This window comes from Protopterus annectens, chromosome 1.part2 (genome assembly GCF_019279795.1).
Source record: "Protopterus annectens isolate FY-2018-M chromosome 1.part2, PAN1.0, whole genome shotgun sequence".
NCBI classification, from domain to species: domain Eukaryota; kingdom Metazoa; phylum Chordata; order Ceratodontiformes; family Protopteridae; genus Protopterus; species Protopterus annectens.
In genome coordinates, this window is record NC_056727.1 from 986,406,618 (window position 1) to 986,426,595 (window position 19,978).

Consider the following 19,978-nt stretch of genomic DNA (forward strand, 5'->3'; position numbering starts at 1 on the left):
TGCGTCAGTAAGTGTGCTTCAACTATGTCCCCATGAGGCTCAAGAATAATAAAGAAAAGGGACAAATCTTATTCTGGTTGTCTGAGGCGCACACACACACACACACACACACACACACACACACACACACACACACACACACACACACACAACAACAACTGGGTGGGTATATTCCAAAAGTGGAAAATAATCCCTTTGTCAACAGCTTCTCTAGCTTCTCAAGCAATCATTTTGAAATAGGCTGCAAGCAGACCATGAGCTTTGGCAGCAAAGTTATTAATATGACAGATGTTGATAGTGACTAGTGAATATTAGGGTTGCCACCTTTTCAAATGGCCAAAGTGGGACATTTTTGGTACAAACATCAGATTTTACAAGCCGACACATGCCCACGGTCAGTACAAAGGTTAGAACTTAACTTTTTTGCCTAAATAAAAGCTTAGACTTGTAGCATTTTAGTTGCTTATTCTGTTTCTTATAACATTTAGGTATTTTAGATACAGAATAACTGTTTTATGCAACTATTACATAACATATAGGAAATTATTTTGTCCTAAAATCTCAGGACATTTGCCATTTTTTTATTTTTTTGTCAGGACACAACTCGCAAAGTGGGACAGGTGGTAACCCTAGTGAATATGAATTTAGTCCATTTGTTAGAATGACGCGCTTCCCCCAGCAGCCACCCACCTACACACATACTGTCTCTCTCTGATGTTATTCTTCTGTTCTTGAAAAGGTCAGTGGTTGGTTTCGTTTCGGTGCCATGACTTTTGGCATCGAAACAACATCAGCCACTAAGCTTTTCAAGATTAACTAGATAGAAGATGGATGGAAAACCTTTTGTATTTCGATTTTAGAAACAACAAAAGCGTCGCGCTTCGATTGATTGTGATTGTGAAGATAAACAGGAAAATGCTACATCACGCCGTCTAAGTTAACTTGTTAGCTCGTGCTTTTAACCTAGTGTTACCATAGTTCCGCCTGTAAACAGTAATTGAATACTGCGGTCTCTTGAGAGCTAATAGCTCCTAGGTAACCAATGGGCCAAACACCAAAAGCGAAACGGATCGCAAAAAAGTAAAACACCACGGGAAAGTTCGGAGGAGTAGTGCTTTTCAGCAGCATCTCTTGGTGAGTACTAAAACAGGACACTCATTTGTTTAAAGTGTTTGCATTATACAACACTGTGGCACGGTGGCACCTGCACTAAAATGCGTCTTGCTTGCTATTAACATCTTTATTTGATTGAATTTGGGTAGCTACTACAGCAAACCGAGTCTGACTTTTCTTGGGTACTGGCACTGATGTTGATATAGACTGCAAGTAACGAGGTAGCCAGCAGCAAGATTGGGGACATGCAAGCTCTTTAATAGCAAAGTAGACTGTGGATGTCTCGCGTGTTGCTCTCTTTGACTTCTTCGTTTGGCGTATGTTCGACCTAGTAGTCTTTTCACTTATGTAAGACACGTAAAGCCAGATTTCCCAATGAGCTTTACTTAGAAAAAAAAAAACAATGGAACGTAGACAGTACTTGTTTGACTCGCATATCGCATCTGTACTATACCATTGCAGCCTGTAACCCTCAGCATCGTAGCAGGATCCATAAGTAATCATCGTTGCGCTTCACAATCTATCAGCTTCAAAAGTCATACCGCTGACATTTAAAATAAAAAAAAAACGAGAATTTTCTTATTTTTCCGAAAATAATCTTTTGGGGAAATGTGCTGTACGTAGCTGTTGATAAACTGTCTTTCTGTCGATTTACTTCATTTGTATCTGAAAACAGGTCAAAAGTAGGGTTACCACCTGTCCCACTTTGTGAGGGACAGTCCCTCTTTGGGCAGTTGTGTCCTGACAAAAAATATTAAAAATGGCAAATGTCCTGAGATTGTAGGACATAATTATGTCCCATATTTTATGTAATAGTTGCATAAAAGTTATTTCTGTATATAAAATACCTAAATGTTACACGAAACAGAATAAGCAACTAAACTGCTACAAGAATAAGCTTTTATTTAGGCAAAAAAGTAAAGTTCTATTCATTGTACTGACCGTGGGTATGTGTTGGCCTGTAAAATCTGATGTGTGTCCCGAAAATGTCCCACTTTGGCAATTTGAAAAGGTGGCAACCCTAGTCAAAAGGTCAGTAAGTCTATGATGAGGAAAGCTTAATCTGGAGGCCCAAAAGTCAGAGCATTGTACGTAAATAAATCATAATAACTGTGGGATCTGATCATACCAGACGAGTCAATCATACATTTCATGTGCATTCATAATTCATATCCACATAGTGGGTGTGGGACTGATGTAACTTCACATTCTCAGGTTTGGGAATAATACATAGTTTAATACCGTGGAAGGGTAGCGACAACATAAAAACTAATGTTAAATATGTTATTATCTACTGTCAGTAAGCTTGCTTGCTAATATTTATTTTTTGCGTGCATTTGTCACTGAGCTACATTTTTTGTTTATACCAATGTCATAAACGTAGTCAGAGCATAGACTACATTTCTGTTCTTGTTTATCTGATATGGTAGATTGAGAGGTACCAAAGGCTGCAGCACCATTATTACTGCGTATGCGTACGGCCGTTGCAACCAACATTTATTCTGTTTTCTTTGTGTTCATAGTACTCCCTGTATATTCCTCTGTGTATATATGCGAATCTCTGTGCTGAGCTTTATGTCTGTAGTCTGCCTTGTGTGGCCCAGGTTGTGGCTGAAAGGGGTTCCTTCAGCCAGTTCACCTGCTTACTTAGGAAATAAAATAACATAAATAAACTGAGCAATGTTCCTTACTGTGCAGTGTGTAGGGCTGGGCACAACAGTTTAAAAAGCTTGCTTTGCCTGCATTCCAAACATATATAGACCAGCAATCGCTTTTCTTTTTTTCATTCTGTTATAGATAGCTCAAAACCTTCCATTTCCAGAATGTAGAACACTACCTCTCATAAGGTGGAACAAATGGACAAAATTTGGAATGCTTACTAACAGTGAATCAACATAGTCAGTAAGGAAGGTCACATGATGATCAAAATGTATTACTTTATACTTAGAAAAGTTCTTTTGTTGAATTAATTTGATTCATTATTATTTATTATGGATATCTGTTAAACATATTCTTAACACAAAATGTTTGACAAACATTTTCAGTGTGGAACAATGAGGAACATGGTCTTTTTAAGAGCATGTTCTTCCTAATTAGGTACATTTGAGAGGTATTTAAGCAATAACCAACGTCGTCGGTGTGGTATATTAAGATTTACCCATGGCTGATGTGGTTTAATCATGAGGGCGAAGCCATAGTGATTAAATAAACCCAACCGTGGGTAGTTAATATACCACACCACAGAGTCGGTTATTGCTATACAATGACATTATTTAATAAAAAATACTTACTTTTCCTAAATAATGTCTTTGTATAATGGTGCCGTGCTGTCCTTCCGTGGTTGTTAATATCCTGTTGCCTTTTTTTGATGTACTATGCATGCGTATGGGTCTTGCGTTCCCATGCATACCCAGTACATTAGTGCTTTGGAAAGGAAGCAACGGAGATGAGGTCTCCATTGCTCCATTCTTGTTTTCTTTTTTTTTTTTTTTTAATAAAAGAAAAGTTTTGGACAGTTTAGGGGTAGGAGAGAGAAAGCATGGAGGAAATACAAGGAAAATCAGGTATGTGTCTTTAGTTTTGAATAACGTACCTGATTTTCCTAGTATTTTCTCCATCCTGTCTCTCTGCTACGTCCAGAGTCCGGATTACAGAAATTTTTTTTATTTTTGTTAAAAAAAAATTAAACTTAGAGTATATAGCAATGGAAAAAGGTCCAGGCAACTGGAGCTTTTACCATTGGTATATGCTAGGATTTACAACGGGCACCCTGATTGGGCTGACCAATCAGTGTGCTCGTTTTGGAATATTAATAACCAGTCATTGTATAATCTGCAATAACCATTTCATTCACAGTTTAGTGTTGTGCTCATTGATTCAAATGACCAGGGAGAGCAGTGATTGGACCATCTATTCAAGACCTGCTTCAGGAAGTTCTTCACTTATTGGTGTATTACTGTGCTGCAGATACACCATAGGTTCATAGGTTCATAGGTTCATACTAGGCTATCTGCCCGAGGGCATTTACAAGCCTAGCCCATAGTTTTGTGGCTTACGCCACCCCTTTAGTATGGGGAACTATACCCATTATTTTGCTGTGCCTCTGTTGAGCAGTGACACTGAGGTAATCCCTGGGGTATATCTGCGATGTGTGCCATACCAGTGATGGAGTGTGAAAGGAAAGTCATTTCTAAAGCAGAGAAGTGCGGCAGCCACTGTACTGGATCTCAAAATCAGAGTACTTTTTCTAAAGTAGCAGCACAGATAAAACAAATGGTGAAGCGAAGCACAACTCCAAACCACATAAAATATAATCAAACGTTTAATAGCAGGTTAGCGCTTTCACCACGAACTGTGGCTTCTTCAGACCATTAGCATAAACTATTAGAAAAACAAATTATTTTTATATACTTACATATAACGCTCCATCCTTTCAAAAACTCCATTCATTCAATGTTTACTGTCCTGTGTACACACGCAGAATGAATGACGTCAGCTATGTAATCTACTTCAATTTAAAGACACAGTATTCCTAACTACATAAGCCGAGGTAGAATATCATTGATCGCAATAGCTGAAATGAATAGAATAACTTATCCTGACAACTGACAGCAAACTAACGTGTTATACGAGTAAATAATACATAATATCAGCTATATAAATGTCTAAAATAAAACAATAAATACAGTCTCATGACTAAAAACAAATGCTAAAATCCCTAATGCAAATGAATACCTCTCCCTAATCACTAATGGCAAGCTAATAAATAAAAATATAACACTATAGCAAATATAGCCTAAGATAAAACATTAGATGTGATACAGCTACTGAAAACAAATACTAAAGTTCCTATTTAAATACAAAGTTTATAGTTATAAAGATACAATACATACAATCTAATTGCTAAAAACAAATGCTAGAGTCCCTATTGCAAGTAAATGCTTTTCCCTAGTGACTAATGACAAGCTAATAAATAGAACACTGTAGCAGATGTATACTAAAATAAGACGTAAGATGTAATGTACTGTTGAGGACAGATACTAAAGTAAACACAAAAGTAAAAACACAGCGCAGCGCCGGTTAAACAGGCTTAAAGTATTCCTGGCTCCGCCAAGTCTGCACTTCAATTTTTCCCTTAAGAAAGCTCTACTTTCAACAAAATCAGTCTATTTGCTTTATCATAAGCCTAGCACTTGCTCCTAAAACCTTTATTTTAAGTGAAGCACCCTTAAACTAATGTAAGCACTACATCCACCTACAACCCGTGCTAATACCCACTTCCCTTCAAAGTCCTCTCTCTGACCCAGTTACACATCACCCCCTTATACTATTCTGGCATGTCGAGTGGTATATTACTGACATCCTCTCCAGTTCAGCTGGTTAATCTGGGAATCCTAAGACAATGTTACAATTGTCTCATGTACACAGACAACCCTCTCCTCTTCCCAACAAACACATGTGAGAGATGCAACTATATAGCCAAACTGGAGGCTGAACTCTCTCAACACAGGACTAGCAAGACCAGACAGGAGGAGAAGGTAACCACACACACAACAAACCCAGTCTCACATAAACCAACCACAACTGCAAACCAAACACATAGTAACACAAAGACATACTCGGAGGCTCTAATAAAAAACTTACTGAAACAACAGAGGCTCCCAAAGAAGACATCCAAGAAAACACCACCTCAAAACTCTGCACAAGCAACACACAGTACACAAAGTCAGTGTGCCAAACAATCACAGCCCTTAAGGTGAAACACCATGCCTGATACACTAGTAATAGGTGTGACTCTATAGTCAGACACACTGACGTCCCGCTTACCAGGCTGAACAAAGAGAGGGTAACGGTGAGCTGCCTGTCGGGAGCTAGGATCCGCCACATAACACAAGCACTCAGGTCACTCCAAAGCAAGTACAAATATGACTCCGTCATTGTCCATGCCGGCATGAATGACCTGAGACGTACCTCCTTGGACTACATGAAAAGAGACATAGAGGAGCTGTCTGATTATGTAGCCCAGGCCGGTATGACCTTGACCCTGAGCAGCATCTTGCCCTCACCAAGAATGATGCCACAATACAAAGACAAGATGATCAGCTTTAATAATTGGCTCAATTACTGGTGTCATTCTAGGGGGATCCAATGTCTGTCTGCTTGGGATGACATGCTGGACAAGCCACGCTGCCCATGAGGGACGGCTTGCACCTGTCACCACTAGGCTTCCGGATATTGGCTAAGGCTCTTGCCACCCCCATAGTGCCTTTTTTAGGCAAGGCTCAAAAGACAAACCCACCACCTTAGAAAACAATAAAGGAAAAAAACTAAGAGTAATGCTGCTCAACGCCAGAAGTCTAAATCTCAAGATACAGGCTCTCGAAGCACTCCTCAGTATGGAGAGCATCGATGTCTGTGCAGTAACTGAAACCTGGTTCAAGGCTCCTGAGAGCACCCCAGCCCTACCAGATTATACCTCGTATCATGCATTTCGGCCCCAAAACCTGGGCCGAACCACAAAAGGAGGGGGAGTGTCCATATTCATTAAAGACACCCACACCTCCAGGTTAGTGGCAATGCATGAAGCATCAGAGACCATCCATGTGCAACTAACCATAGGCAAAACTGCTATACAACTTGTAGCATGCTACAGACCACCCTCGCAATCTCAGGAACTTAATTCAGCCTTCCTGAAGACACTGGAGGATATGAATGTCTCATCAAATACCATCATATTGGGAGACTTCAACTACCCAAACATAGACTGGGTGTATTACTCAAGCCCCAACACCCTAGCCCAAAGGTTCCTGGAATTCATCAACTCAAATGCGATGGAACAACTAGTCACCTCCCCCACAAGGGGAAATAATATACTTGACCTGATCATCGCAAACATGGGGACAAAATGCTCAACACCGGAAGTATACCCCTCACTAGTGAGATCAGACCATAAACTAATAACCCTAGATATTCATATCCCACCTCCACCCCCAGCACAAAAGACCACAGTGAGAAACTTCTCAAAAGCTGACTTTACCCTCCTTAGGACTGAAATGGTATCCTTCAAGCCCCCTGGGCCAGTGGAAACCACATCCCACACTGCTGAATCCTTCACAAATGCTTTCTATGGGCATCTCCAAGAATGCATGGATCATGCAATCCCAAATAAAACCAAGATCCTTTCCACCAAAGGCAGGCATCCTATCTGGTGGACCCCAGCCATAAACAAACTTTATAACAAGAGAAGGAAGCTACTGCAAGACAGAGCAAAATCCCATAAAGGGAAGGCATCCCTGATCAGCACTAGCAAAAAACTACGTTCGCTAATAAAATCATCAAAGGCCAACTTCGAGAGAAAAATCACTAAGGACACTAAAGATAATCACAAGGCCTACTTCAGTTATGTTAGAAACCTGGGCGGAAACCCTCAGATATGCGCAGAGTTAGTTCATAACGGCAAAAAATACACTGAACCCACAGATATTGCCAACATACTGGCAGACAGGTTCAGTGCAAATTTCTCCCCTCCCTCTCCCCCAAAAGACGAAATAAATATCTTAGCTGAATGCAACCTCCCTGAAATCTCAGATGTCCAGGTGAGAGCTGTCCTCAGCAAAGCTAAAAATACAGCATCCATGGGACCTGACGGTGTCCCGGGTTGCATGCTATGTGAACTCCTAGAGGAGCTAAACCCGCACATAAGAATGCTGTTTAATCTTAGCGTTGCTACAGGATATGTCCCTGAACACTGGCGTACAGCTACAGTGGTCCCACTCCACAAAGGTGGCACCTCTACAGATCCTGGAAACTACCGCCCCATAAGCTTGACCAGCCTGGTCTGCAAAGCTATGGAAAGGATCATTATGAAACTCATAAACAAAGACATCGGGGACCTACAGACAATTGACCCTACCCAGTTCGGCTATGTAAAAGGCAGATCCTGTCTTTTAAATCTGGTGGACTTTTTTGAAACAGTCACTAGAGCCATTGATGAAGGCAAAGCAGTTCATACAGCCTACCTGGATCTGGCAAAAACCTTAGACACAATACCCCACTCAGGCATCATAGACAAGCTCAACAGCTTAAATGTAAACCCATTTGTCTCAAGATGGGTTGCAAACTGGCTAAAGGACAGAACCCACAAAGTCAGAATAGCTGGAGCTATGTCAGACTCTAAGCCAGTCACAAGTGGAGTCCCACAGGGCTCTGTCTTGGGACCCCTCTTGTTCGGCATTTATTTCTCAGATGTGCAGGCAAACATAGGGGGGTTGTGGCTGACAAAGTTCGTAGACGACTGCAAACTAGGCGCCATAGTCGACACACCAGGTGACACATGCATCCTCCAGAACAGCCTCACAGAAACAGATGACTGGTGCCAGAGTCATGGCCTTAAACTAAATGCCAAAAAATGTATAGTCATCCCTTTGGAAAAACAAAGTACCCACAAATTACCACATAGGTGGTAATCCATTAAGTATGGAAAAAGTAATCAGAGACCTGGGGACCCAAGTTGACAGTGACCTCTCATTTGACACCCACGTCGCCAAAGTGGTTAGAAAGACCTTCTACCTTGCCCACCTTATCATGAAGGGATTCACATCCAGATCAAAGGATGTCATTGTACCCTTATATTCCTCCCTTATCAGGCCTATGATTGAGTACAATGCCCCATTTGGTATGTACCTCACCCGGCACCTGCAGCAGCTGGAGAGACCCCAAAAGTACCTTACCAAGAGGATCAAGGGTCTCCAGCATATGTCATATGCTGCCAGACTGAAAAAGCTCCAGCTGTATTCAGTAGCATACCACCTGCTCAGAGGTGATCTGTGCCTTACGTACAAGGCCATGTCCAATTCAGAATTAATGGACATGCTCCACCTCAAAAAATCCAAATCCATCAGAGCCATGAGAGCTAAAGATCTAAACCTCAGCACAAATATGAATAGGACATGCTGGAGGGACAGATTCATAACCCAGAGGCTTCCCGCACTCTGGAACAGGATACCTGTCCATGTTAGGCAGAGCCCCTCACTGACTCTCTTCAAGAGAAATCTGAACGAATGGATGGGTGATCGTAGGTTTACCCCGGGGGTCATCTCTGTATCATTACTAGATAGAGGCACAGTAAACTAAATTTAATTTAAATCGTACACTTTTGTATCATTACATGGGGTGACGAAAGCCACATACACTTTGGCTAGGCTTATAAATGCCCTAGGGCAGATAGCCTAGTACTATACTATGAAACTATGAAACTATGAAACATAGAGCAGTTAACATATAGAAACACTGGCCACTACTTATGACTGATAAAAAGATTAAGGAAGTAGTAGGAGAACATCCTAGCTTTTGTTTTAAAAATAGGAAAAATCTTAAACGAATGTTATGCTACCCTAAAGACACTTCTATATCCTCAAGGAATACATCTATAGAGACACGGCACATGCCAATTTCTTAAACAAACTAATGAATTTACTCACCCAGGCACAGGAGTGTTATATAAATTAGATACTGAAGCTAATTGTGACAGTAACAATATAATATATTTAATGCAATGTGATTGCTGTTTACACCTCTATGTTGGGAAAACCAACAGAACATTTAGGGAAAGAATTAGACAGCACATTAACAGTATAAGAAATAGAGACTCAGTGAGTCCCATGTCCAGATATATTGAAATGAGTGGCAGATACTATGACTTTAAGTTTGTGGTATTGGAACAAATTAATGTAGGACCAAGGATAGGAAATATTAAGAATCTCATGGAAAAAAGTGAGTTAAGATGGATATTAAAACTTGAGAGCGGAAAAGGGGTTTGGATTAAATGGTAAGCTCTCTATAAAATGTGCCGTGGAAGCATGTGGACTGCCTAGGAAATAATTTTATATAGGGTTGCAATATTGAAATAACTTAATATGAATGTACTAATATGCTATTTATCACTGTGTTCCTATTATGGCTTGATCATCTATGGTGTTTACACTTGGTTTACATTAGTCCCCTCTTATGAAAGTTTGATTAATATTAGTTAGAAAGGGACTCTAGTATAAATATCTGCTGCCAATAGTTGTTATTCTATATAGTATCATTATAAACCTTATACTTGGATAGGGGTGTAAGTATTTGTTTTTAGTAGTTATATTATATTCACTGTTTTATTTTAAGATATTTTTAAAATTGTTACTGTGTTTTTTATTTATTTGTATGATATATTATTCTGTCATTAGCCAGTAGGGGGAGGTATTCATTTGCTTTATGGATCTTTGCATTTGTTCTTATAATAAATATATTGCATTCACTATTTTATTTTATCTTAGAAAACTAATCCACATTGTGCCTTATTTATGTGTATAGCATACTCGTTTATTATTAGTTATTATCTCTATAACTATAAAATTTACATTAAAAGCGGACTTTAGTATCTGTCCTCAGCAGTAGATTACATCTTACGTCTTATTTTAGTATACATCTGCTACAGTGTTCTATTTATTAGCTTGTCATTAGTCACTAGGGAGAGGCATTTACTTGCAATAGGGACTCTAGTATTTGTTTTTAGTAATTAGATTGTATGTATTGTATCTTTATAACTATAAACTTTGTATTTAAATAGGGACTTTAGTATTTGTTTTCAGTAGCTGTATCACATCTAATGTTTTATCTTAGGCTATATTTGCTATAGTGTTATATTTTTATTTATTAGCTTGCCATTAGTCTTTAGGGAGAGGTATTCATTTGCATTAGGGATTTTAGCATTTGTTTTTAGTCATTAGACTGTATTTATTGTCTTATTTTAGACATTTATATAGTTGATATCATGTATTATTTACTTGTATAACATACTAGTTTGCTGTCAGTTGTCAGGATAAGTTATTCTATTCGTGTCAGCTATTGAGATCAATGATATTCTACATCGGCTTATTTACTTAGGAATACTGTGTCATTAAATTGACTGATTGGCCTAGTGGCAATTATTTCTGTACTGTGCACTCCATTTCCAAAGTAGTCTACAGGATTAAGGGTGCAAGTGAAATGTTTAAAAAAGGAGTAGTTATTTAAATAAAGGCTTTCCAAAACTCATTACTCAGGGAATTATTTTCTGATTCAGTTTATAGGTTCATAGGTTCATAGGTTCATACTAGGCTATCTGCCCTGGGGCAATTATAAGCCTAGCCCGATTCTGTATGGCTTACGCCACCCCTTGATTTGAGTATACTGTGCCCTTTTTAAGGTTTAGTTTACTGTGCCTCTGTCTAATAGTGACACGGGAGTAATCCCTGGGACAAACCTACGATCCCCCATCCACTTATCGAGATTCTTCTTGAAGAGATTCAGTGAGGTGCTCTGCCTCACATGAACTGGAATTCTATTCCAGAGTGAAGGGAGCCTCTGGGTTATGAACCTGTCCCTCCAGCAAGTTCTATTTATTTCTGTGCTGAGGTTCAAGTCCCTCGAGCATGTGGCTCTAAGGGATTTAGATTTACTGAGGTGGAGCATGTCCATTAATTCTGGATTTGACATAGCTTTGTATGTCAGGCATAGATCGCCTCAAGTAGGCGGTATGCAACTGAGTAGAGCTGGAGTTTTTAACCGAGCAGCATATGGCATCTGTTTGAGACCCTTGATCCTCTTGGTGAGATACTTTTGGGGTCTTTCTAATTGCTGCAGGTGTCGGGTAAGGTACATCCCAAAAGGGGCATTGTATTCTATGATGGGCCTGATGAGGGATGAATAAAGGCACGATTACCTCTCTTGATCTAGATGTGAATCCCTTAGGGATGAGGTGGGTTATATAGAAGGTCTTTCTAACCACTTTGGCAATGTGGTTTTCAAAGGAGAGATTGCTATCAACTTGGGTCCCCAGGTCCCTAATAACTTTCTCTGTACTTAATGGGTTTCCGCCTATGTGGTAATTTGTGGGCACATTGTTTTTGCCAAAGGGTATGACTATACATTTTTTGGCATTTAGCTTTAAACCATGGTGCTGGCACCAGTTATCTGTCTCTGTGAGACCTTTTGAAGGATGTTTGTGTCAGCTGGAGAGTTGATTATGGCCCAGTTTGCAGTCGCTCTGCGAACTTGGTGATCCATAGTCCTCCCACGCTTGCCTGTACCTCGGAAAAGTATATACCGAACAAGAGTGGTCCCAGGACAGAACCCTGTGGGACGCCACTTGTGACTGGTTTCGAGTCTGACATGGCTCCAGCAACTCTCACTCTGTGGGTTCTGTCTTTGAGCCAGTTTGCAACCCATCTTGTGACATAGGGGTTTATATTTAAGCTGGATAGCTTATCTATGATGCCCGAGTGGGGTATTGTGTCAAATGCCTTTGCAAGGTCCAGATAGGCTGTGTGGACTACCTTCCCTTCATCTATGGCTTTGGTGACTGTTTCAAAGAAGTCAGCCAGGTTCAAAAGGCAGGATCTGCCCTTGACAAAGCCGAACTGGGTAGGATCTAGTGTTTGTAGGTCCCCAATGTCTTTGTTTATGAGCTCCATGATGATCCTCTCCATAGCCTTGCCGACTAAGCTAGTCAGGCTTATGGGGCGATAGTTTTCAGGGTCCATATAGGCTCCACCTTTGTGGAGTGGGACCACTGTTGCTGTACACCATTCTGTGGGCACATATCCTGTAGTGAGGCTGAGATTGTATAGCTGTTTTATTTGAGGGATTAGTGCCTCTTGTAGTTCATGTAGGACACAACCTGGGATGCCATCTGGTCCCATGGAAGCAGTGTTTTTTGCTTTGGAGAGGGCAGCCTTCACCTGAGCATCTGAGATGTTTGGGAGGCAGCCCTCTGCCGGGATAGATACTTGCTCTTTGGGGGGGGAGGGGGTGGAGAAGTTTGCACTGAACCTGTCTGCCAGGATATTGGCAATGTCTGTGGGTTCAGTGCATTTTTTGTCATTTAGAATCAACTCAGACCAAGTCTGGGAGTTGCATCCCAGGTTTCTAACATAACTGAAAAAAGCCTTATGATTGTCTTTGGTGTCCTGTGCAATTTTTCTCTCGAAGCTGGCCTTGGAGGATTTTATGAGGGATCGTAATTTTTGCTAGTACTGATCAGAGATGCCTTCCCTATTAGGGATTTTGCTCTATCATGTAGTAGCTTCCTCCTTCTGTTGTACAGTTTATTTATGGCAGGGGTCCACCAGACTGGACGCCTGCCTTTGGATGATTGGGTCTTGGTTTTGTTTGGGATAGCATGATCCATGCATTCCTGGAGATGTCCGTAGAATGCATTTATATAGGATTCTGCAGTTTGGGCTGTAGTTTCCACTGGCCCTGGGGCCTTGAAGGATTCCACTTCAGTTTTGAGAAGTGAGAAGTTCGCTTTTGAGAAGTTTTCACTGTGGTTTTCTGGGCTGGGGGTGGGGTCGGATGTGGACATCCAGTGAAATTAATTTATGGTCTGATCTTACCAATGAGGGATATACTTCTGGTGTGGAGCATAGAGTCCCCATGTTGGTAATGATGAGATCTGGTATGTTGTCCCCTCTTGTGGGAGTGGTGACTAGTTGTTCCATAGCATTTGAGTTTATAATTTCCAGGAATCTTTGGGCTAAGGTGCTGGGGCTTGAGTAGTGCTTCCAGTCAATGTTTGGGAAGTTGAAGTCGCCCAATATAATGGTGTTCGGAGAGATCTTCATGTTCTCCAATGTTTTCAGGAAAGCCAAATGGGATTCCTGACTTTGAGAGGGTGGTCTGTAGGATGCTATAAACTGAAAAGCAGTCTTGCCCACTGTTAGTTGCACATGGATGGTCTCCGATACTTCGTGCAATGCCACTAACCTGGAGGTGTGGATATCCTTGATATATATGGAAACTCCCCCTCCTTTTGTGGTTCGGTCCGGGTTTTGGGGCCGAAAAGCATGATATGAGGTATAGCCTGGTAGTGCTGGGGTGCTCTCTGGAGCCTTGAACCAGGTTTCTGTCACTGCACAGATATCGATGTTCTCCATACTGAGGAGAGCTTCGAGTGCGTGCATCTTGAGGTTAAGACTTCTGGCATTTAGCAGCATTACCCTTAGTTTCTTGTTCCTTGTGCTGTCTATGGGGTGGGTTTGACTTTTGAGCCTTGCTTAAAAAGGCACTATGGGGTGGCAAGAGCCTTTGCCAATATCCGAAAGCCCAGTGGTGACAGGTGCAAGCCGTCCCTAGTGAAGCAACGTGGTTTGTCGAGCATGTCATCCCAGGCTGACAGACACTGGATCCCCTTTGAATGACACCAAAACTTTAGCCAATTGTTAAAATCGATCATTTTGTCTTTGTACTGTGGCATCATTCTAGGTGAGGGTAAGATGCTGCTCAAGGTCAGGGTCATACCAGCCTGGGCTACATGATCAGAGAGCTCCTCAATGTCTCTTTTCATGTAGTCCAGGGAGGTACGTCTCAGGTCATTCACACCAGCATGTACAATGACTGAGTCATATTTGTATTTGCTTTGGAGTGACCTGAGTGCTTATGCTATGTGTCTGATCCTAGCACCCGACAGGCAGCTCACTGTGACCTTCTCTTTATTCAGCCTGGTGAGCGGGACGTCAGTGTGTCTGACAATAGAGTCACCTATAACAAGAGTATCAGGTGTGTTATTCAGCCTTAAGGGCTTTGGCTGCTTGGCACACTGACTTTGTGGGTTATGTGTTGTGTGTGTTTTCTTTTGAGGTAGCGTTTGCTTGGATGTCTGCTTTGGAGGTCTCTGTTGCTTAGGTAGATTTTTATTTAGAGCCTCCGAGTATGTTTTTGTGTATTTATGTGTTTGGTTCGCTGATGTGGTGGGACTATGTGATACTGGAATTGTGTTGTGTGAGGTTACCTTCTCCTCCTGACTGGTTGCACCAGTTTTGAGATGAGAGAGCTCAGCCTCCAGTTTGGCTAAATAGTTGCATCTCTCACATATATTTGAACCTGTTTGGAGGAGGAGAGGGTTGTCCGTGTACAAGAGACAGTTGTAACATTGCCTCAAAATTCCCAGATTCACCAGCTGGACTGGAGAGGAAAGCATTGACTGACCTTTGGACATGCTAGTGTAATAGGGAAACTGAATTTAAGACGGACCAATAGAGGACAGGGTAATCGTAGAGAGTATAAGAGTAAGTAGTGCTTATGGTTTAATAGTGCTAACTTGTAGGATTACTTAATTGGACCAGTGAAGGGCCTTAGAATGAGAATATGGTGTTTAAATTGAGAGATAGAGCAGTTCTAAGGGAAAAAGTGAAGAGCAGACTTTGTGGAGCCAGGAATAGTTTAAACCCAATTAGGTGGCGCTGCCCGCTGTTGTGCTATGCGCAAAACCGCGCAAAAGAGGGTTTTAAGAGAGGAAGATGAAGGAGTTTTGGAATTGACCCAGAATGGCCAATAAAACTAGTTTCAAGTCAGTAACCACTCCCACAGGGGCAGGCAGGCTGCTCAATGTTTTTCACTGCCACTGATCAACAGAGAGACTTTCCTTTAGCCCAAGCAAAAAATGGCCTCACAGAAACTTACAAACAGTTCAAGAACAGCAAGCCTGTAACTGAACTTTTTTAAATCTCAGAAAAGTGGGAAAAAAGCAAGATTTTTTTGTTTTTTTGTTTTTTCAGAGATAGCAGAGGTTAACAAGTATCAACAAGTTATAACAGTGCAGTAAATGACCCCCCACAAGAGTGCTAGGCCAAAGACAGATAAAATGCAAGTTTTGAGAAAAAACGATTTTAAAAATAAGTGCAAACAGGAAATTCAGTAAACAGCTCTAGGTTGTGCTCTAAATAAAGTTACTTATGCAGAAATCAAATTTAACAAGCCAGAAAATGCTCAAAATTGGCGGCTATGCAGAAAAACTTAGCAAATAGAGGAAAAATACTTAAAAACTCAAAAGTGGCTCCTTTCTTCTCTCAGCGTTTTCTCCTCTTGGTGGGTGCTTCACCAACAGCCAACAAGCCTGAAAAGACGCCAAAACCACGAGGCAACCAGGTTTTAAGAGAGGAAGATGAAGGAGTTTTGGAATTGACCCAGAATGGCCAATAAAACTACAGTTTCAAGTCAGTACCCACTCCCACAGGGGCAGGCAGGCTGCTCAATGTTTTTCACTGCCACTGATCAACAGAGAGACTTTCCTTTAGCCCAAGCAAAAAATGGCCTCACAGAAACTTACAAACAGTTCAAGAACAGCAAGCCTGTAACTGAACTTTTTTAAATCTCAGAAAAGTGGGAAAAAAGCAAGATTTTTTTTTTTTTGTTTTTTCAGAGATAGCAGAGGTTAACAAGTATCAACAAGTTATAACAGTGCAGTACATGAACCCCACAAGAGTGCTAGGCCAACGACAGATAAAATGCAAGTTTTGAGAAAAAAACTATTTTAAAAATAAGTGCAAACAGGAAATTCAGTAAACAGCTCTAGGTTGTGCTCTAAATACAGTTACTAATGCAGAAATCAAATTTAACAAGCCAGAAAATGCTCAAAATAGGCGGCTATGCAGAAAAACTTAGCAAATAAACAGAGGAAAATTAAGTCTCAAAAGTGGCTCCTTTCTTCTCTCAGCATTTTCTCCTCTTGGTGGGTGCTTCCCCAACAGCCAACAAGCCTGACAAGACACCAAAACCACGAGGCAACCAGGTTTTAAGAGAGGAAGATGAAGGAGTTTTGGAATTGACCCAGAATGGTCAATAAAACTACAGATTCAAGTCAGTAACCACTCCCACAGGGGCAGGCAGGCTGCTCAATGTTTTTCACTGCCACTGATCAAAAGAGAGACTTTCCTTTAGCCCAAGCAAAAAATTGCCTCACAGAAACTTACAAACAGTTCAAGAACAGCAAGCCTGTAACTGAACTTTTTTAAATCTCATAAAAGTGGGAAAAAAGCAAGATTTTTTTTGTTTTTTTGTTTTTTCAGAGATAGCAGAGGTTAACAAGTATCAACAAGTTATAACAGTGCAGTAAATGACCCCACACAAGAGTGCTAGGCCAAAGACAGATAAAATGCAAGTTTTGAGAAAAAAATGATTTTAAAAATAAGTGCAAACAGGAAATTCAGTAAACAGCTCTAGGTTGTGCTCTAAATACAGTTACTAATGCAGAAATCAAATTTAACAAGCCAGAAAATGCTATTATTATAAAAATTTAAGCCACCATAATCATTACCATTGGCAACAATCACAAACTCTCTGTTTACAGTACACATCTTCCATTAAGCATTAAAAATATCATTTGTATCCAATCTTCATTTTAAGAGACAGTCTATAATCAAAATGGCTTTCCTTTGAAAATATACTGGCATGTAGTAACTTGCCATATTTTAAAAACTTGAGTACAGGCTGACAATTAATACCATATAACAAATGCATCTGTTTCAGTGAGGCCCTTCTGTAGGATGTCCACATCATTTGGGGACTCGACTATGGCTCCTAGTTTTCAGTCATCTGTTAATTTCATTAGCCAGAGGCCTTCTGTGTTAGTCTGTACTTCAAAGAAGTAGATACCAAACAGGAGAGGCCCCAGGACTGAACCCCGTGGTACTCCACTTGTGACTGGTTTGAAGTCAGATTTGGAGTCTGCAACTTTTACAGTGTGGGTTTTGTCAGTGGGCCAGTTGGCAACCCATCTTGTGACATAGGGATTTATACCTAGTTTAGTGAGTTTAGCTATAATTCCAGAATGGGGAATGGTGTTGAAAGCCTTGGTGAGGTCAAGATAGGCTGTGTGAACCACCTTACCCTCGTCTACGGCTTTGGTGACTGCCTCAAGAAAGTTGATCAGGTTCAGAAGGTATGGTCTACCTTTTACAAAAGCAAAACCGTCCTCCTGCATGTAGGTGCTGCACGGCCCCCAAACGTGAACCAAAGAGATCAAAAAATGGAGCCAGCAAAAGGTGATTGAAAAAGATATATTCAAGTTAAGGCATCACAGCAAATACAGACATACCGGTTTCGGCTGGTAAATTACACAGCCTTCATCAGTGTATAAAAAAGCAGTTGTATTACAAGCTGTTTAAATATACAGTCAAAGAATACCATTGGTGGAATAATTATAAATATTCATTAAGCCCGGGGGAAAAAAGACCACCCAACTTAATTATCCACTTTTTTTCTTTACAGTTTAATATACTGTGCCAACCAGCTTTGTTTCTCCGATCACCCTGAATTACATCAATAATAGTAAACAAAAATTTGGCAGATGGATGTGTCAACTGGTGTTTATATAAAGCGTTGGTCATCTTTTTTTGTTTAATGTTACTGTAATGTTCTGAAATACGTAACCTAATGCACCTAGAAGTTTGTCCAATGTAGAATGCACCACAGTTACATGTGGCCAAATAAATGGCCCAATCACTACTACAATTAACAAACATGTTTAGATCAAAAACCTTTGCACAATTTCTACTTGAAAACTCCTTTGTGGTACATATATGTTTACAATTTACACAGTGGCCGCAAGGAAAGCATCCATACAAACTGTCACCAGAAATAGTTGTCTGAATCCTATCACTAAATTTATAATCCCTAGTTTTGTAATGGTTAAAGTAAGATTTCAAACTTTTACCATTCCTGTAAGAAAACATACATTTATCAGGAATAATCTTAGCAACTTCTGGGTCACTCTGTAGAATATTCCAGTGTCGCTGCACAATCTTAATTAAACCATTAGTATTTCGTCCATAAGTTGTGGTAAGTCTAAGTGGTTTGGATGATGTATTAGACTTGTCCTTGTATTGAAGCAAATCGGTGCGTTCCATATTCTGAACCTGACCTTTTGCAACTGCAATGGTTCCTTCCTTATAACCCCTTTGTTTAAATCTATGTGTGAGATCATCTTGATTCATACAATAGGTGGATTGTTGTGAACAGATACGTTTTGCTCTAATAAATTGGGACTTTGGTATATTTCTGGCTATGTGTGGAGCATGATAACTAGAAGCATGTAACAATGAATTATATTGTGGGAACTTCCTATATATCTCTGTCTCTAACGTCCCATCCGAAGTTTATGTATTGACACGCCCAAAAAATGATATTATGAGTGTCATGTTGTTCTGTGAAACCTAAACCCCACTCATTGTTGTTCAAATACTGAACAAATATGCTATTTATCACTGTGTTCCTATTATGGCTTGATCATCTATGGTGTTTACACTTGGTTTACATTAGTCCCCTCTTATGAAAGTTTGATTAATATTAGTTAGAAAGGGACTCTAGTATAAATATCTGCTGCCAATAGTTGTTATTCTATATAGTATCATTATAAACCTTATACTTGGATAGGGGTGTAAGTATTTGTTTTAGTAGTTATATTATATTCACTGTTTTATTTTAAGATATTTTTAAAATTGTTACTGTGTTTTTATTTATTTGTATGATATATTATTCTGTCATTAGCCAGTAGGGGAGGTATTCATTTGCTTTATGGATCTTTGCATTTGTTCTATAATAAATATATTGCATTCACTATTTTATTTTATCTTAGAAAACTAATCCACATTGTGCCTTATTTATGTGTATAGCATACTGTTTATTATTAGTTATTATCTCTATAACTATAAAATTTACATTAAAAGCGGACTTTAGTATCTGTCCTCAGCAGTAGATTACATCTTACGTCTTATTTTAGTATACATCTGCTACAGTGTTCTATTTATTAGCTTGTCATTAGTCACTAGGGAGAGGCATTTACTTGCAATAGGGACTCTAGTATTTGTTTTAGTAATTAGATTGTATGTATTGTATCTTTATAACTATAAACTTTGTATTTAAATAGGGACTTTAGTATTTGTTTTCAGTAGCTGTATCACATCTAATGTTTTATCTTAGGCTATATTTGCTATAGTGTTATATTTTTATTTATTAGCTTGCCATTAGTCTTTAGGAGAGGTATTCATTTGCATTAGGGATTTTA

General features: G+C 40.0%; 1 protein-coding gene across 1 annotated transcript in view; it reads left to right on the forward strand.

The window, feature by feature from the left end:
* Positions 1 to 734: 734 nt before the first annotated feature.
* TEKT2 (tektin 2) overlaps positions 735 to 19,978 on the forward strand; it is a 1,280,616-nt gene continuing 1,261,372 nt past the window's right edge. The window contains exon 1 of the mRNA XM_044059950.1: positions 735 to 1,134. The gene's annotated coding sequence lies outside the window, so the exon portion shown is untranslated. The remainder of the gene's footprint in view (positions 1,135 to 19,978) is intronic.